Below are 15,836 nucleotides of genomic sequence, written 5' to 3'. Positions count from 1 at the left end.
GCTGGCTCAGCTGATACAGAAGCAGCCTCTGTTTCAGCGGTGTCCTCTACCCTTTGAAGGAGGACAGATGCAAAGGGAGAGGAAAGACGTAAAGCATGGACAGGCTAGAGGAGAGGAGAAAAATCCAAATGGGAAAACGGGATAAAAAGAAGAGAAGCGTGGGAGGATAAATAGAAACATGAGGAAGAAAAAAGGGAGAAGGATGACGGAAGGAAGGAAGAGGGATACGTTCGGATCAATGGCCAGGGTTGTTCAAGTCATTGATATCCAGTCGAAACAGCATGTGAGGGCAGATTTCCTGTGTGGGGGGATCAGTCTATAGGACGTGCTTTCAACTTAGCACACTTCCACTCAGTTCAATGGTGCACAGTTGCAGCACTTCAGTTCTCAGTTAAAGGCCAACAGAGCAGTTTATTGATAATTAAGCTCTTTTGGAACACAGTCAATGCTGGAGAACCCTTTACATCTTCTCTGTGCTGGAGGCCAAGTACTGTTGTAGTCACTACAAATACACTGTACATGGTGTGGAGGCAGAAAGTGATTTACACCGTCAAGATTTGTTATTTTGTTGAACTGTTGCCTCCTGAGCGCAATATTAAATACCCTGTTTCTTTCTTTTTCCATAGCGAGTACAGAAGAAAGACGATTTTGGACTTTTACCCTCATCCATGATGTTATAGCCGTGGTAACATGTGAATCCTGAGGCAGAGTGTTATCGGCTTTTACATCTCTGAAGGTAAGGTTTCCTTTTTTGGTCATTCTTTATGGATTTATTTCAAGGAGTTGTCTGACATGTAGGGACATATACAAATTAGCTTCCATACTGAAAGTTACAAGAGAATACTGACATCTCACTAATGCCTGAAAGATAAGATACAATATAATTTTAGTCATTCTGAAATAAATCCTAGCACCAAATTCGACAAAAAATACAATAATAAGAGTAACAATATGATATATGCCAATATATCAGCTACTGCCAGCAGATGGTTACCTGATCTTGGCATAAACACGGTGAGTGGGAGAAAGGAGCTGGCCAGGCTCCGTTCTAAGGAAACAAAATCTGCTCACCAGCTCTAACATTCATTGTAACTAACATGTTTCTCCTTTGTTTAATCTGTACGATAGCTAGAAATATGTTTTCTGGGAAGTTATTGCATCCAGCCAAGAAATAGTTCCCCTACATGAACCCTCCCAAACATCAGAACATTTCTACAGACTAAACAAACATGAAACAGCAACTTGGACCTTTGGACGGAGCCAGGCTAGCTGCTTCCCCGTTTCCAGTCTTAATGCTAAGCTAAGCTTATCACCTGCTATTTCTACCTTTTTTGTTGCAGCAGACATGAAAGTGCTATCAAATAACCCTCAGCATGGAAGAGAAACTGCAGCTTTCCCTACATTTCAACTTATTCCTTGAACAATTCTGCTCAGGAGGCTTGTAATAAAAGTTTGTTTCTCTTGGGATTAAACTCATCCAAACAGACTTTTTTTTCCTTTTTGCTTTTGGGCATTTGTGCTTTATTTTAGCTTTATTTTACACAGTGCGAGACAGGAGAGAGACAGGAAAGTCAGGGGAGAGAGAGATGGGATAATATGCGGCGAAGAGCCTAGGGTTGAATAGAACCAGTGTGCTGCCATAAGGATTAAAAAGGCCTATATGCTAAACTAGGTGAGGTACATCTGCGCCCCCAAAACAAAGATTTTGCAGTAATGTAGTCCTTCATATCCTCTTAGCTCTGCAGGAACCAGGCTCGGGGGGTGCAGAGTCATTCTTGTTAGGGACCTTGCATAAGCAACAGGCTTCTGATTTGTCAGATTGATACCTCGCTACCTTTGTTTGGCCTTGTAATTGAAATCTAGTGAAATCCATGTCAGCTATTTGGCTACTTCTGATCTTGTTTGCCCCTGCAGTGAAACCTGAGTAGTTTGTTCTCTTTGAGTTTGCTATGAAAATTGGACAAGCCCTGTTTTGCAGTCTTTTCTTACTTGGTGTGACTCGGGTGGAAGCCAGACTGGCCCAGCTTGGACTTTTCATTCAAACCACATTTTGCCAGGCTGCTATTGAAATCAAACTTTCTTACTTAAGACTTAGCAAGGCTTTGCAGCGGTCTAATCGTGCTTCCTTTTTCTTAATAAATCTTCATACATCTTACACATACCCTTCTTTAAATCCCACCCTTCATTTCTCAGCATCTCATAACATCCCTTTTAATGTTTTCAGTCGAGGATATGTTAGCTTGTCATCTTCATAAAGGCTTTTCTCAGATATCCACCTTTGACCTCCTTACCCCCTGAGACTCTGCTGCTGATCTTCTCTCGTCCATTCCCTCTCTCTCTCTTTTCCCCTGCCCGCTTTTCCTTTTCCTCTCTATAGCAGGCTGTTAGATCTACACATCTAACCCTGATACATCCCTGTGGGATGTTGCTCACTGCACTAAGCTAGAAAGAGAGAGGAGGAAAGGATGGAGGGAGAGAGAGTAGAAAATAGGGAAAATAGAAAGTAGAAGGTGGGCAAATGAAGCAGGATTCAAAAATCTATCAGTCCGTCTCCTTGTCTCTGTGAACCATGTTAATTATGGCTCAATCTGTAATCTTTGTATCTTTTCAACCTTGACACCAAGTGGATTAAGCAAAGCAAAAATAGAGTATGAGATACACGCAGAGTGTATGCATGCACATGGATGTGTGTGAGCTGTGCATCTATAATAATACCTCAGGCAAATGTGAAATCGGCTCTGACCCTAACAAATCTCACACTCATGTATATAAAGGGTGTTTGCTGAGATATGATCGTAGCTTAAGGTGGAAGCTTCTCACAGCATATAGAACCAAGACTCAGGGCTTTGAGATATGTATACGTGTGTGTGTGTGTGTGTGTGTGTGTGTGTGTGTGTGTTTCATATATCATGCATATTCAGAATCTTCTTCCTTATTTGTCCACATCCTAAAAATAGTAGCTCTCAGTTTAACATCTATTCTTTTTTTGTTTCTCTTACAAAGATTAGATTTATATTTATAGGCAAATGCTTTGAAAATACATGTAAACTTAAAGATTGTCCATATGGTGTCTGTGGATTATGTAATCAAACTGTAGCCCACCACAGACCTTTTCACATATGGGGGATTCCATTAATTGAAAAAAAAGACTTTTAGTTTATAGTTCTAAAAACACTTGATCCTACATTTCCCATAATAAGACTCAGCAGCATTTTTATTGATCCCATGACATCAATAGTTGAAGCAATTAGTTGAATATTTAATTAGCTAGCAAAGAGACAGATAATTGGTTGCCACAGTTCAAGATTAAAACAAAAAGGTAGAGGACCCAGGTGCACATGATAGATGATTTATTAAACAAAAGTCAACTTCAAAAGGGAAAACAGACTTCTTAATTCCAACAGAAAGACTAAAAGGAAAATCAAAAAGCAGATCTTACTGTGAGGGGTGCAGATAACAGAAATAATCCAAAGGAAAAGGTCCAACTAATAATCCAACAAAAAGAGGGAAAATACAAGGAGAGTCCACAAAATCTTAACCAAAATCACAGGGAAAACATGGGAAACTTCGAGAAGGTATCACAGAGGTTACACAACGAAAGACGATAACAAACTAGCAAAGGAATAGAGGAGGACATACACTGAGGGGAAGCAGGGACAGGTGAGAGTAATCAAACACAGGTGAAAACAATAAGAGCGGGCACACAACCACAAAGGCGGGAAACAAAACAAAGGAAGGAAGTTAAAGACATGACGAATGGTGTGTTCAAAATGTTATACTATACTAGCAGTACGTACTGATTTGGCCAAAATGTAGTATGTAGTATGCAAACAAAAACAGAAAGTGCACTATGCAAAAAAATACCCGGATATCTCATTGATAGGGAGAAAATCTCCAATATGCATCGGACCAGTCGACCTCACCTTCTGTATCCCACAATGCAAAGCGCTGGAACGTCACAGCAGCAATTGAAATGACGGACAGCAGCATTCCAGTGGAAGGGGGCGCTATAGCTAAAGAAGCGACCTTTATTGTTTACTTCCACCTGAAGTAGCATACCGCAAAATTAATTTGAAAAGCTCCTCCATACTACATATGCAGAATGTAGTATGTAGTATATAGTATATAGTATGTAGTATGTAGTATATAGTATATAGTATATAGTATGTAGTATATAGTATGTAGTATGTAGTATCTAGTATGTAGTATGTGGTATATAGTATGTAGTATATAGTATGTAGTATGTAGGATATAGTATATAGTACGTAGTATATAGTATCTAGTATATAGTATATAGTACGGCATTTCAAACACAGCCATACATGGGGCAAGAACTACAAAATAAAACAGGAAATGATCTAAACGATGAAATACAAATGAAAAACAGAATTAAAAAATACTTAATCATGACAGGAACGCAGTAAACGAAATACAAAACTAAACAATGACAGCCCATGACAACTGGCTACTACTTTAAGGATTGAGAAATAGTTCTTATAGCAGAAATTACAACTCTTTCTTTTCTTTCCCATTTTAAACTGAATAGCTTTGTTGGTCAGACAAGCAATCGAATGACCTTTTAGAGAGTCATTCAATAGCAAGAACAAACAAGAAAGCAACTGAGTAATCGCTAGATAAAACATTTAAGCTAAAAAAAATGGAAAGCTAGGAAACTGTTAACCCTTATAATCTGCCTTAGTGTGCAAAATTTGGGAGTACCCCGCCAAGCTGCATCGTCTTCTAATTTGTGCCTTAAATAGGGTCATTTCTTTAATAGACGTTTTCATCAGTATCTAGATAGAAGTTTATATGATTCAAGGGCAAATCAAGTTTAAATAGAATGAGAGACACAGATGAAATGTAAAAGGGAAAGTGCAAATAGGCCAGCCCACATACAGTGCACTGTTCATACTAATAGCATGCATGTGTGCATATGTGTGGGTTTCAGTTCATCTGGCTCATCCAGCTTTTTAGTGCCCATCAATCACTCTTTCCTATGAATGTGCAGACAAACCAAGGCTCAGAGACATGGAGAGATAGAACTTTAATTTATTTATCTTCTTTTTTTTCACTTTTCTGATCGCTGCAGGCAGAGAGGTAGTGAGAGATGCAGAGACAGACGGGGAGAGCGACGAGAGATCAAACAACAGCCTCTGTTTGTTTTATCTTTTTAATGAACAAAGTGCCACACATTTCAATGCTTTGGAGTTCACTCAGGGGCCTTCACGCCGATGGGGGACTTCAACCTGCAACCTCCAGCTTCTGAGAGCAACTTGAACTCTTGCTCTCTTTAGAGCTAGATCAGCCCTTTGTGTATTAGTGTGTGTGTGTGTGTGTGTGTGTGTGTGTGTGTGTGTGTGTGTGTGTGTGTGTGTTCACGTTCGTTTGTGTTTGTGCATGAGCTGAAGCCCTCAACTGCTCAGGAAAACGGATCAAAGTCAAAGTCAAGTCTCCCTCTGTCCCCTTCTCACTTTGATGCATGGAGGCCTGGATGGATGGATGGATGGATGGAGGGATGGAGGGAAGGGAGGATGAGTAAAAAGGGAGGAGGAGGAGAGAGGGGTGAATGAAGGAGTTCAGAATGGATTGATGGATGGGCTGGTGGAGAGAGTACGTGAAGTGGAAGTAGATGGTGGAAATGTAAATGGATGGCTCTGACCTTTCCGTCACCCTCTGCAGAGTTGGTCCGATAAAATTACTTCCCATATGTTTTTCTCCTCTTCTCTTTTGCGTTTGCCTTTTCCTTCTTTAAATGTACTATTTCTGTCTCACTTATCACATTTCTTTCCTCATCCTTATCCCATATTCCTTCTCCTCTCATTTTCCTTCTTCCTGATCAAGCCTCTTTTTTTTCTCCTCTCATCTCCTGCTTTCCTTCATTAACCTCCTCTTTACCTCCTCCTCTGGCAGCTTGTGAGTGTGCATGTGTACGTGATTATCTAGCCAGGTTGTGTCTATGTCTGTGTGTGTGTGTCTCTGTGAGTGTGTTTTCTCTCCCAGAGAGTTAAAAGACTGCCTGGATCCCTTGGGGGAGTTTGGCAGCAGAGACCCACCAAGGGCCAGCCATGAAGGCATGGGTCACCAAGCTAACGTCGTCCCTGTGCTTCGCCTCTGTCTCGGTGGGATAATAGGTGTGAGGAGGGGTGAGGAGGAGAGGAGAGATAAAAGGGAAGAAAGCAAGGGGATGAGGATAATTCATACATGAGAGGAAATGCAAATACATAAGACACACACCCCAAGGTATTTGGTTAGTCATGCTTGAAACTCTCTCTTTCCCGCCTTTCCCCGTCTCTCTTATGTGTTGCTGTTAGTCATGCCCACCACTCCTAAAGTATCATTTTTTTTCATTTTTGTATTCCTTTGGTCAGAAGCAGCAGACAAACACCCCGCTCTGAGGAAGTACAACAATCACACAGACAACAAGTCAGTTTTAGTACAGGCCGATTTCATTTACACGTGTGGACAGAAATCACAATGTACAGAGAACAATCAGAGATTCTTTGAAGACTAAGTAATTCCAGAACAAGTGGAGCATGTACTCGTTTCGCTGAATTGTTGGAAATAAGAGATGTCTTTTATCAAACAGACAAAACTGCTCATTTTCCTCTCGTTTCTGTTGTCTTAGGGCCATTTCTTTTTGCTTATGAAATACAATAGTAATTCACAAAGAACGCCCCCTCAGGATTTTGTTATCTTTCGCATAGGAAGAGAGTTACTGTCTCTATCACTACCTCATGCCGTCGCACACAGCCATATTGTTTCTGACTTCCTCTCTTGAGTTCTTGGTTACTCTCTCTATCTCTCTGATGTTCTCTCACCGTAGGCAGCGGCAGGAAATGGAGTGTGTGAAACAGGATGTGAGGGTAGCCATACTTATTTTATAAAGCCTACAGCTGACCTGGAAACCACTTATGAATGACAGGAACGGACAGAGACAGTAAGGTGAGGGGCACAGACAGTGGTTGCTTTTATTTTCTTCTTGTGCTTTGTATGATTGCGAAGACATTTCAAATTACGAAGGGTCAAAGAAAATGTTGATACTCAGAACACATTGACTATTGTCTGACAACGATAAAGCATCTGGGACTTCCGGTCAAGACTTCCCTTTACGTCTGTTGCATTGTTCACAGTCTGACTAGCAACTCGAGAGGCAAGAATGGTGTTGGACTTGAGATATGACGTCAAAGAACGGATTGTTAGCTGGTTGGTGGGCGGATAAAGGAGTATTTGTTTTTTGTTTTTTATGGGATAGCTATCCAAAATGGACCATCGGCAGAATTGCCATTTGTTCTGTTTTGTTCTGTTTTGCCACATACCAAGCCAAAATATGCAAGCAGAATGAAGTGTGTGTGCGAGCAGAATGCAGAATGCACTTCACAGCAACGTCTAGAGAACAATGTGTTGTTTCACGTTATGCGTAGAAGACATGCTGCATTCAGTCGGCTGAAGAGGAGAAGGGAGCACATATCGAGCACATACAACGACATTCTAACATTTAAACTGAAAACAACTCAGGTAAGCTTGACATGTTAGGCCCAGGCACGGCGCTAGGATTTTTTCCAATATGTGGGGGTGCTAACAAAATAAACGATTCTCATGACATTACAGTTACTTTATAAGCAAGTTTGTTTTTTCAATAACAACAGCTCTTGTACAAAGCTTATTCGATATAGAGGTAGTTTTTAAATAAATTTGGCCAAAGAATATTCAATAGTGTCAAGGTGAGAGACTTCAGCACCCAGCAGCACCGGACAGCGCCCAGCAACAACAACACAATACATCAAGAATGACAGTGCATTTCTTATGCAGAATCAGACACCTATGCAATGGTAATGTTTCGGACGAAATGGCTATCACAACGTCAGGAATATAATTAATAATGAGAAGAAGTGCAGCCCCATGCATCCCGCTTTGCATTACATGTAACAAATGAAAGGTCTATCACAATGTCAGAAATAAAATTAAGGAAAATAAAAGCCTATCCAAAGTGCAGCCCGTGTGTGCCTTGTATAGAAATATCTATAGATATAGATATATCTATATATATATATACACAGCGTAGCTGGCTATGGGACCTTGTTTAATCCAAAAATGAGCAATGCTTCCCGCAGTTGAGTAGGGTCGGATCACGTTTTAGACCTCTAGCACTATGTAGCTGATTTGAGTGGGTATTTATTTTATTTGTCTTGTGCAGGCTTGTACGCAGCTGACACAAGTCACACTATTGACTAGCGACACTATGTAAACAACAGTTCTTTGCAATTAACGATGTAGTAATTAAATTCAAATCAATTTAACTTTTTTTCAGTAATGAAAACATTTTCCAATTAGTCATTCATTGGCTCGTAAACTTTATCTAACAATGGCTTTTCTTGCTGCATTTGTGTGTATTTTTAAACCAAACTCAACCGTAACAAACTCTGCTGTATAGCATTTGGAGTGCAGTTCCCCTCTGCACTTTTTGAGTTGTTTAGAGTTTACATGTTGAACTCTTCACTGTCAACGATGCAGCATATTTCAAACAAGGACTTTGTCAAAGTTTAACTTATCTCCCCTGTTGCCTCTCTTCCCTCCAAATCTGCCTCTTTTCTGCATCTCCATCTCCTCTACCTATGCCTCTCTTTCTATTTCAGGCTGTATCATTCAAACTTTATATCCCTCTGCTTCTCTGAACGTCATATCTATCACTTTGTCTCCTCGGTTGTTCTCACCTGTCTGAAGATGTGCTGCTGTGACGTGAGTGCATCTATATCCATCTATATTGCTGCTGCAAGCTGGAACACACTCTGTATTTTCATGCTGTATGAGTCTTTCTTCAAGAAGCTCTGCTACAATCTGCAGTAACAGAGTAACTCATCACAAACTCTCATGCAGTATCACCCTGGTATACAACTAAGGACAGTGGTTGAGGTGACAGAGGTTGGATGTAGGTGGGATTTGTAAAAATCATAATCTGCTGATATGAAAAGATGGTGTCATATTTAGTTTGCATAGAACATGAGGCAGTATAATGTTTGTGCAACATCACTGGATGTGTTTGCTATAAAGACACATAATATAGGACATTGCTATGGGTGAATTTATATTGTGGATATGCAGCCATTTATTAAGCATGCAACAAATAAATCCCCAGTTGTGCTTATTAATTTAGCTGTTTCATTAATGCACATCAAACTCTGCACATTAATGTTCCCTAAGTTGGCCCCATTTCCCTTTTAAAGCCGATGTGCTCAGCCAGACAGCTTGCAGATGCTATGCCTCCTTCCCCTAAGCTAAACATGTCTCTACCAACATGTCTGCTGCTTTTTTCATCGCTTCCGTCTCTGTTATGCGCACTTTTTTTCCTCCTCTCATATTTCCTCTCCTCTTCTTCCTTCTAGGTAGGTCTTATCTTCTTTCTTCGACTCTCAGTCTATTTCTGCTCCTAGTCTCCCTCTCTTGGCTTTCTTCTCACCTCATTTCTTATTGAGCACCATGGTTCAGCATTACAAGGTTTCATTCTCTCTCTTTCTTTCAACATCTTTTTCTATCTCTGCATCCTGTGTCTTGGCTTGCTTGTCGATGCGAGTCTGTGCGCCTTCCCCTCTCTGTCTCTCTACCCCTTTGTGTATATCTTCACCTCCCTGTCTTCACCGTGGTAAAAATAGATGCTCCAGCACATCCTGAATTCCTAACAGAGAGGGAGTGCAGTAAATCGGTGGAAATGTGTTTGCACGTGCTGATTAAAGGATAACACTGGTGATTTCGAGGTTCATTTTGTGGTCGTTTGCTGTAATTAAGCTGCATTTTACCTTGAAGACTGCATAATTTTCCTTCCTGTTATTTATTTGAGAGCTGCAGAGCCCTATAATAATTGAAATGTCTTTCCAGGGGCTTTTCTACACTACTGATGTGTGAAATGTAGGCCTGAGCTGAGTAAATAACACTCATGTCTGTATCCGTATGCATGTCCAGAGGCTAACTCAGTACATGATCACAGAGCCTCCCAAAAAATCAAATAGAACATTGTAAGAAGAGGAGTGCTCTGATACAGATGCACAACAAGTGTAACTCGGCACAGCAGCCTTGTTTGCTTAGTTGACTTTTTATGTGTTTCTCCTATCAATGGCTATAAGTAATAACATTTCATATTTCCTATAATATTGTACTGTAGGCCGAACTAGCTCTACCCTGTTGAATTCAGTATATACATGATTTTCCACCAGGGACTTTTAAGCTTTAGCCTTTGTCTTTTTGTATCATTACAAGCTATGAAATGCATTTCAAGACTGTTATACAGGGATCTTATCTCAAAACAAGTCAGCCAGAGACAAAGTTTTGGACCTGTGGACCACCTTTGTTCCACCAACTCAATTTGTTCCTTAATTTATCTGAAACTGGACTGTTGCCAAGCAACACTAACACCCCCTGCACTCCAGCTACTTTGTTTGTGCCCACAAGTTACCTTAGCTACTTTGTATGATGAAAATGTATTTGTTTTAATTCATAAAGCAACCACTGAAATAAGAGTGTGTTGTGTGATTCAGAGGTACCAGACAAATAAAGACAAACTCTGTCTGCCGCAATGTAATTTAACAGTATACAGACCACCTGGCTGAAGCGGAGTGATACACAGAGTAAAAAGTCACGGGGATGTTCTTCTCTATATCAGCACTCATGGAATGCCTCTTGTCCAATAAGTTTACTTGGTCGAAACTAACTGCTGAATAACTCACAACACATCCAATACCCAAGCATTGTATAGGCAGTGAAATATGACTATCTACGTAATCCTCTAGCATCAGTTTTGCATTTGCAGGGCTCCATGTTAAAGTAAGCAAGAGAACACTACAGCCTATTTATACTTTCAAAAATATAGTTGCCAGATTAGCTGTAATAACTAAACAATATCTGCTTGGACTTTCAGCATAAAGCTTGTGAATAAATATTTCACATTCATGAGTTTTGGACTATATACATAAAAAAAACAGTTAAAATCGTAATAATTGAAAAGTTTAATAATTTATGCACCCTGTCTCAATGTATAAATTCAGCCCACTAGTTCCTTCATCGTGATGGATAGACTCACGGTCGCAAACTGGACTATGTTCTTACTACACTGTAAGCATTTAAAGGACAGGGAAATAACAAATGAAGTAATCTCACCTTTTTTAATTACAGATTATTGTACAATAGACAAAATATGACTACAATACACAGACTATGGCTGAAAATGCACATCATCATATCATCATACATATAATCCCTGCTCAATCTACCTGGCGGAGAGCGGGTGGCATGTCAGTGTGCCTTTAAGTGTGTCATGGAAAGAAAGAGATTCTCTAATAGACTTAAATAAACTGACAAACAGCTGTACATTAAAAAGTCAGACTAGGTGTGTCCATGCTCCACTGCATCCTGATGTATCCTCTTCCCTCTGTCTCTTTATCCATCTGTCTCATCATGCCTTTGTTAACTGCTGGTGTATGTGGAATGTTTAGGCAGGAAGTGCACTGTGGTTGTCCAAATATGGACGTAGATGACTGTACTCATTGGAGAAATATGATGTCAAGTCCCTTAACAGGAAATGTGCTGCCCACGCCTCCTTAATGACTGTGTGTGTGTGTGTGTGTGTGTGCGCGCGCGTGTTTTTACGTTTGTGTGTGCGTTTTAGTAAATTAGTCAGCAGCTGGTGATAATTAATCAGTATAAAGGGCAAATATAATTTATAAAACACAATTGGAACATCTACCCTTTAGTTCATGTATTACAGGAGTGAAACATATAGCACTTTATAAGGATAAGAATCAACTTCTAAGTGAGCTGAACTGCTTTATAATAAGTTAATGTCTTCAAAAAAAAGTTATCTTCATCTTTTGGCTCAATGTCTCCAGCACTTCTGTTACTACTATATGTGCGTTGACTGACCTGCTAATTCCGACAGCATTTCCCCACATTCTGTTTACAGGATGACTGTCTCATCTGTAAACAAGCAAAGCTGTTGTCGTGGGTGGTGAGAGACCTATGTTTTTCTCTGGCAATTAGAGTGAATATTTTGTTTTGAAACCACATAGCTCCATATGGTGCTAAGGAATAATAATGAAGGGGAAAATTGCCTCAACCGTCTATGATGTAGGAATCACTGTAGGTGTTCTGTTGCTGGGCAATTTGACTGAACAAGTATTCAAGATTGTGGTTAAATCAACGGCGCAAATGGCTCATGGTCATTAGTGAGTCTATCCACCTGGGTTTGGACTTCAAGAACGGAGAGAAAGAAAAAGAATATAGACATTTTCTGGTTGATTTGAGATTCTGCAACTTCACTATCCATCCCTACCAGGCATGGGGGGAATAAAAGAATGAAAGCAAATAGAAGAAGGATAGCAGGATGTTCCAAAACTCCAGGACACTGATATGATGGGCTACTCCTCATCCCTGTGTGCCAGCTTCTATCCTGTCAGGGAGTTATCTGCCACCACCGATTGGAGATGCATCACTGGCTCCACTGCAGTCTCTTTGCCAATTTTCTCTCTGCTCTCCCACCAGCAGAAGGCTAACCATAACCGCCCGAAGGCAACCACCGTGGCCCATGGGGGTCTGCTCGGGCTCAGTCTTAGATCCCCGAGGCACATGTGCACCAGATGCATTTTCAGTAGATTCAGTGCGATAGCCAAGACTGATGATAATAGAAGGCCCAAGAGACAGACACACTGCTTAAAGCAATCTTGACCCCCAACCTGAACCATGAGAGTAGTGTCTGCCTCCTCTGTGAGCACCAACAGCTGAGTCAAGGAATCCACACCTCTGCCCAGGAACGATATCCGCTGAGGAGTCTCCAGTCTAACCTTGATGCATCTGGGTGTTTCTGTATGTGCAGAGATATTTGCACAGAGACACCAGACACATAGTTTTAAAATAACTTACAACAAATGTCTGTAATACTGTGTCTTGGCAATGGCTGCCATCTCACACAAGTATTATCTTCATCCTAAGTCATGTTTCTTATGATCTTGTGGGATTAACACAATCAGTTTCTGTCACTATCAACCCTGTCTTCTACAAATTGTGTAATAAAGTTAGAATTATAAAGATATTTTGTTAATAATGTACTTTGCCAGTTCCACCCACAGCCCAAAGACATGTTTGTTAGGTTAAATAGTGACTCTATAACGCCTGTCTGTGTGTGTGTGTGAGCATAACTGGTTGTCTATGTGTCAGGCCTGTGATTGACTGGCAACCAGTCCAGGATGTACCCCTGTCGTTCCCAATGTCAGCTGGGATCAGCTCCAGCCCCCTCGAGTGGTATAGACAATGGATGGATGGGAACATGTATGTAGTGACAAAAGCAAAAGGGGGGGGGGGGGTTAATACAGAAAAAGTCAGAAGTGACTTGAGACATTAGCTTTTTATGTATATACTAAATATATTTTTTCCAAAATGTAACTACAATCTTTCCCCATCTTTGCCCAAACTTAACTGACCAGAGTGTGGACATGAACTGCACTCTCTATGTCGCCATTCAACCCAATTTCTTCTGTATGGTTCAGGTGAGGGACAAAAATGGAGTGTTTCACTGATCCTACAGAAATCGTCTGTCCCTAAAATCCAGTCAGTGAGTATGTTGTCCAAATTGTAATAAAAAAGTAGTTGAGTAAAATACAAATGTAAATTCTAGGGCACAGGATTGTCACTGTTGACAACCATGGATCCTGTACCATATGACGTCAAGGATGCCATGTCTGGTTCACTTTCTGCTCATATTGACGATCAAATGTTTTAGAGACAGTCCAAGAATGACAGAGAACAACATCTTCTGTCTGCAGGCTTCCTGCCCCCAGTGGCACAGTCAGTAGTCTGACAGGTCTCTTCTAAGCCAGAGCTGTATCTTCAGCACCATGGAGAGCTCTTCCCTGCTGCCATATATTCTAAGCAGTCTGATTTAGCACCGCAGAGTGCTACGGCTTCTTTCAAGAGCAGGTGAGTTCAGTGACCAGCTTTGAGAGACACAGTGTTTCAGTCAGTAATTGAGGCACCTTTAAGGTCAACAGATCCAGTTTTAAGCTGCAGTTGTAGATAAAAATACACAGCATTCATCTGCACGGCATTGGGTCATTCCTGCAGCATTCTTATCTCTTGGGGACCGGCCTCATTTCAGTACAGCTGAGATTAAACATTGGTTGGCTTGTTGACCCAAACAAAATGACAACTAACAGTTACATTATTTTGGATCAAACATTCCCTGCAAACCTAGTTTGGTTTGACATATATTTTAAAAAGAAGCACCAGACTGAGTCACATATTTGACTCTTTTAAGGAGCACACAGTGGAAGGATAGATATTATTTCCTCATTGTGTTATTTGCTTTATCTAGTACACTTTAATGAATATAATTCAATGTAGAAAAACACCAAGAAAAACATTGGTCTGCAGTACCAACAGTGTTCAAAAACTCCCCTCCCTTAATTATAATTATAGTAAAGTCCACTGATGTTCATATAGTTGAAATGAGAGCAAAATGTTTCCACATTTTTGTGTGGGTGCCTAAGTGTGCTATACTGACCAAGAACATTTATTTTACCTGCTTGCACAATCATGCCAGCATTGCCTTCATGTACCATGATGCATTGCAGTCAAGCAGCCGTAGCCTCGTCTGTACTCTGCAGCATGTCCTCAGCTCAAATAAATATAGCTGAATTTCCTGTCTGCAACACTGTAAAATGCATCCTCCTCCATGACATCTATATTCCTGACTCAGATATATTTAGATATTGTAAAGAAATATCCTTTAACATTAAATGGGTGTCTCTGGCAGTTGTTAGCAGTAAGATTTGTAGATAACATTGTCAAGTTTCTGAAAAAACACATGGTGACTCTGATTCCAGAGCTTTTTATATACTTTACAAACACACATACACACTAACTAATACACACAGACATCATCTTTCCCGGCAGGCAGCGCGTGATTCTCTGACTGCGAATTGACAAGTAGCTTTTGATGGATAAAAGTGATTAGTCACAGTTCCTGGTATTATGAGGTGATCACACACAGTGACATGCAGATATTGGTATGCAAGGACTAATACACACCAATGCTTTCATACCACACACACACACACACACACACATACAGACGCAAGCTGTATTTAGCCTAGTTATTGGGTTGGTTATTTGTGTATGTTCATCTATGTATACACAGTGTCACATACAGTCCACATACAGTGACATACAGTGATCTGTATTTAACCTAGATGGTGCTGTGATTAGCCAGTGGCTATTGATACATCTCATTATAGATTACATAGTACATGCATACATGCACACACTGAGGATGACATCAGAACTGCTTAAAATACATGTGGATAAACTTTCCCTATGAGGAAGCTTAGTGCATCAGATTAAGATGTGAAAGTGCACTTAATTAATTAAGTGAACATTTTCATTCATATCATTTCCTCTGTATGGTGCAAACCTGACACATCTACCACCTTACTCATATGTCCTTACATATGTCTTATGGAAATACACGTGCCTGGATATATAAACAAACTTAAGGGGGACGTCAAATCACCTAACAGAATGTGGATGAAGTTTTCAGAAGTCTGAAATCAATCAAAAAACAGGAAGCAACATTTTCTATTTATATTTAAGAACTTCTGCAGAACTGTCTGTTTACAAAATCATTCAGTCTTAATTTATCAGCATGAGGATTCAGCCGCACTTGATGAACTGCAGATTTTAATCCTTCCTCTATTTTAGCGTTTAGCAAAAGAGTTCTTTATGTCCATTTAAACTGATTAAACTTGTATGACCTGCCATGAATAATGATGTTTGCTAGATTGTCCGGATTGTATTACATA

At 40.3% G+C, this 15,836-nt stretch overlaps 1 protein-coding gene across 2 annotated transcripts in view; it reads left to right on the top strand.

Moving 5' to 3' along the window:
• The window catches only part of lrfn5a (leucine rich repeat and fibronectin type III domain containing 5a), a 118,872-nt gene that overhangs the window by 53,622 nt on the left and 49,414 nt on the right, over positions 1–15,836 (top strand). For both annotated transcript variants that reach the window (XM_069662070.1, XM_069662071.1), the window contains one exon: positions 627–736. The gene's annotated coding sequence lies outside the window, so the exon portion shown is untranslated. The remainder of the gene's footprint in view (positions 1–626; positions 737–15,836) is intronic.

The sequence above is a fragment of the Semicossyphus pulcher genome, unplaced genomic scaffold, assembly GCF_022749685.1.
Source record: "Semicossyphus pulcher isolate SPU_LCO1_2020_fin unplaced genomic scaffold, fSemPul1.0.p SCAF_14, whole genome shotgun sequence".
In the NCBI taxonomy this organism is placed as follows: domain Eukaryota; kingdom Metazoa; phylum Chordata; class Actinopteri; order Labriformes; family Labridae; genus Semicossyphus; species Semicossyphus pulcher.
The sequence above is the reverse complement of the archived record's forward strand: the minus strand, read 5'-3'. Positions and strand labels throughout refer to the sequence as shown.